This window comes from Danio rerio, chromosome 12, assembly GCF_052040795.2.
Source record: "Danio rerio strain M-AB ecotype USA chromosome 12, GRCz13ab, whole genome shotgun sequence".
Lineage (NCBI taxonomy): Eukaryota > Metazoa > Chordata > Actinopteri > Cypriniformes > Danionidae > Danio > Danio rerio.
The window spans coordinates 36,794,999-36,799,679 of NC_141032.1; positions in this window are offsets into that span (position 1 = coordinate 36,794,999).

Below are 4,681 nucleotides of genomic sequence, written 5' to 3' on the forward strand. Positions count from 1 at the left end.
AAATCATAGTACAAAATGTACAATTGTCACATTAAATAGGACACATTGTACTGTACAATATATAACACAAAATGGCTACTGAATTTTTATAGTTTATATGTCTAACATTAAGTTGTTAATCCATAAATATTCATGTCACAAATGAAAGCACAAACTGACCTCTTCTCAATGTATAAACCATCGTTTCTGTCCTCTATAGCTTTTTTAAAACCATCAGTATTAAATCAGGAGAATACATCACCACTGAGAGCTCTTCTTTGACACTGTACAGAGGCCAGATGAGGACTCAACAACAACCATAGGAAAAGACACACACACACACACACACACACACACACACACACACACACACACACACACACACACACACACACACACACACACACACGCGCACGCACACACACACACACACACACACACACACACACACACACACACACACACACGTGCTCCAGTAGCCCCACACTACGCTCTGAACTGCACTGGACTGCATTTCACTAAAAGACACTGCTTTGTAGAGATCATATCTAAACCACCAGAAAGAGAGAAACCTAAGACACTTACTGTAAATGTGGGAGATTTCAGCAGACCACCCAGTGAGACACATAGAATCAATGATAAACCTTTGATGGCAGGAGGGTTACAGTAAGTAGAAAGCGCACACACGCGCACACACACGGAGGTGATGGTCAAAATGAATGGCGCCATTGGTAAAATAAATCTTCTTTATCCAAAATATTTCAAAATTTGCAGCTGATGTTTTGCAAATAAAACAAGTGAACATAAGGGAAATTCTAGTTATAAAATAAATGTGGGCAAATTTATTGGCACCCCTAACAATTTGTATGAATGAAAAAAATCTTTAAAGATTTCCAATTTCTCCCAGTAAACATGAGAAAAAACGCTATGAAATGATTTGAAGTTTGAATTGATAATAAATCTAATTAAATAATCTCCAATACACAGTGGGCAAAATTATTGGTGCCCCAAAAAATCCTATGAGTGAAAAATCTTTGAAGTAGGGCTGCAGCTACTGTATCTGTCACAAGGGAAACAATAGAGTGCGGATCCAAATGCAGGATGTATTATAAAGAGAATGGTCAGGCAGGCAATGATCACAATCAGGAGCAAACTGATGTATACAGGGAATCCAGAGTCATGGTCAAATAACAGGCAAATGGTCAGTACAGGCAGGCAGCAGACAACATAATGAAACAAACAAACAAACCAACAAGGCAAGGGTCTAACACAGCAAAACAAGGCAAGGAATCCATGTTGTAAAGTTAACTTGACAGATGAACAAGACTCAGCAACAAAGTGTCTGCATGCTTTCTTTATAGTCCTTAATCAGTCCATGAGCAGCTTCAGCTGTGAGTGTTTGCAATCAGAAAGGATTAGAAACCGGTGTGTGTGTGTGTGTGTGTGTGTGTGTGTGTAGTGCATGACTTGATCTTGTAGTCCATATAATGGCGGATTTGTAGTTCTATGCGATCTGTGCGTTTATCATCGATCTGCAGCCGCTCAATCGCTGGTGATCCTTACACTATTGATTATTAGACGCACGCCTCCTTAAAAAAATTGTATGTTTTTATACTATTGAAGTCTTATCAATTGTTATAAATGAGCCACTTTTCTATCAATTCATAATATAGTCAAATTTCCCTGTGACTATATTCAAATTTTAGTCAGGCTATAATTTTCCCCCCTCAAAACTAATAAAAACAGTCTTGTTCTGCTAGAAATAGACTCATTGTGAATACGTATCCCAGCATATATTTCGCTGGGATATATTTGGAGAGCGCAAATTATGTAGCTAGAGGTATGTATGGCTGCATTTCATCTTTAAAACGAACGATACAGGGTGGTATGATTCCGCCAATGGCTACTGTTTCTTTTCGTGTTACCAGCAGACAGCTTACCTCCATGTGGATGGCTTTTCCATGGTGACCAGTTCGTCCAGTGGCTTCCCAAGTACGTCGGCGGACTTGATGCAGAGAGGAGTTGACTGCGAGGATAAGGTTCAAGTCTGGCGAAGAACGGTTCCAGAGAGCAGGTAAAGCATAAAAAACAAAAAATAAAATAAACAAGTAAACAACAGGGTGAGAATGTGGTAAGATCTGAAAGCAAGGTAAAAAAAAATCAGGGGACTTTTCTTTTTCTGCATTGCTTTTGAAAACATTGTTGGTTGGGTTTAGGGAAAGGAGTGGGTGGGGGGATTGGTCAGTCGGTCAGTCAGTCAGTTGAAAGCAGCCTCTGGTGGATTTACACAAGAACAGCAGGTGCGAATGACACTCGTAAGTAAAATTTGAGATCTGGTAAAGTGTACACAGCGGCCTCTGGTGGATTCACAAAAACAAAAACTGACAAAAATAAAAAATATCTCCTGGGACATATTTCCTGATCTCCAGAAATGTATATGGGGTGCGTATCAATAATGAACCTGGGTTGTCTGATATGCAGCAAAAAAATATATGCCATAAAAACTGTTGTTATTTTTTTTTACTTACTTTTTACCATTATGAAGATAATTTAGAAGCTCTAATCAAAAAAGATGTAATGAATCTGTCTATCTAAAAGAGGAAGTGTATCTGTATTGTTTTGAAAATGCCCAAGACCTACTTTTAGTTTGGAGGCACTGGTGTACTGTTTTATTATAAATGGACTGAAACGCAAAGCTTTGAAAATATGAGGGCGTACTCACACTATGTACAGTTGACTTGAACTGGGCCAAAGCATGCTAGTCCCCCCTCCCGTCTCCTCTAACGTCCCGCAATTACATTCGGGCATGGGCACGCTTATGTCATTGATGATTTGCTGATTAGTAAGCGCTGTCGCTCAGCACAGTGGATATTTCTTTAGTTTTATTGTTTAAGTCGTTTGATATGGAGTGTCACACAGTCAAATGTTTTGCCAAACAGATCAGCCACTTTTGACGCTCATAAAAAATCATAAACTCCTCGTGCTGCAGAAATTAGGAGGTTTGCTGAAGGTGCAGCTGTCGTGCAGTGAGGAGTTTGCGTCTTTAATAAACTACGGCAATTTGTGTTCATTGAACAGTAAGAATGATTAATAAACACAAATGAAACAGTCCCTTAAAAGTCACGTCTCACTTTCACTTTCGGGCTCAGGCTCGTTTTGCACACACACAAACGTACCACATCAAAGCCCAAGTGAACTGCGCTCTGGCACACCTCTTCCAACCGGCCAGGGCCGGCCAAGTGAACTATGCCTGAGCCCGATTCGGAGCACTCACACTTCTCAAACGATCAGGGAAACTGGTCTGGGCACGGTTCCGATAGCATAGTGTGAGTAGGCCCTAAGTGTGGCCATCTACAGCCAGACAGCAAGTATGGTTGCCAGCTATAGCGAGAGTGGGCATGTATCATGACTTTTAGGCTGTGTAGTGTGGACGGACTGAGTTTAGGAAGCACAGAAAGAAGTCAAAACTATAGTAGTATGTGCAGAAAAACAAAATGGCAGGAAATGCTTTTACAAGAAAACAGACTGAAAAAGGTAATGTAGTGTAAAGACAATCCAGGAGGGGCAGTAATGAAACAAAATGGATGCCATCAGCTGTAAAATCCAAGTTCTGAACAAGGTCTGATAAATCTCAACAAGGACAACACAGTTTTAAGACAAAACACACTACCGTTAACAGCACATAATAATTGGCTACAGTACAGATCTTCCATAATGACAATAAATCAAGAAATTTTTGCAAAAATTATGGTTTTACCAGAGCCTTCCTTGCAGTGCCCTAAACTGAATCCTTTAAAAAGCGAATGGCTGAACTGAACAGGAAAGAGCAGCAATATAGACCAGAGGACCTGAAGCATCTGGAGAGATTATGTATGGAAAAAATGCTCTCTAATCTCTTTCCAGGTTTCCTCCAACCTCATCCGATGTTAAAAGAGAAGATTTAGAGCTGTTATCTTGGCAAACGGAGGTCACAAAAAAGTACTCAATAAAAGGATGCCAATCCTTTTAACCACTGTGTTTTGGAGTATTTTTATTCCCTTTATTTTAAATGACGCATTGTTAGTGATTTTTCACAAATTATACAGTGAATGTGAAGTTTACTGTAGGGCAGTTATGTAGTATGTTACTGTATTTTAAAGTTGAATTGTGAAAGTTACTGTATATTTTACAGTAAAGATATAAAATACTGTAAATACATAGACAGTAAGATAAATGGTGCTGTAAATGTAAATACAATATTTTTGCTGTAATCAATTTATAGTAAGTTACTGTAAATTCTACAGGTTATTTAGTTTATTCAGGTAAAATCTTGTGAATTTGTTTTAACAAACCATATAAAATAGAAACAAGACAAATTTATTTCTGCAGCCTTCTTTGCTCATAAAGATGCCAGTAATTTTAACCATGGCTGTAAGCACACAATCGACATACAGGAATGGATTAGACAGAATCTGATGTGAATTGTGCTCATGAATTTGGAAATGGTGTGGGGCAGGATTCACATGTGAGTCACTGTGAGGAACAGATGTGCCCTCTCACGCCATCATCATCAGCTCATCCAGCCTGCAAACACTTTAACCCATCAAACAGCCACTGCTGAATTCACCACTGCTGAAATCAGTAAAGACATGTTTGTGAGTGTGCAAGTATAAACCTGTCAAAACAAAGTTCATTCATGGCTTCATGTTATATTGTATTATGC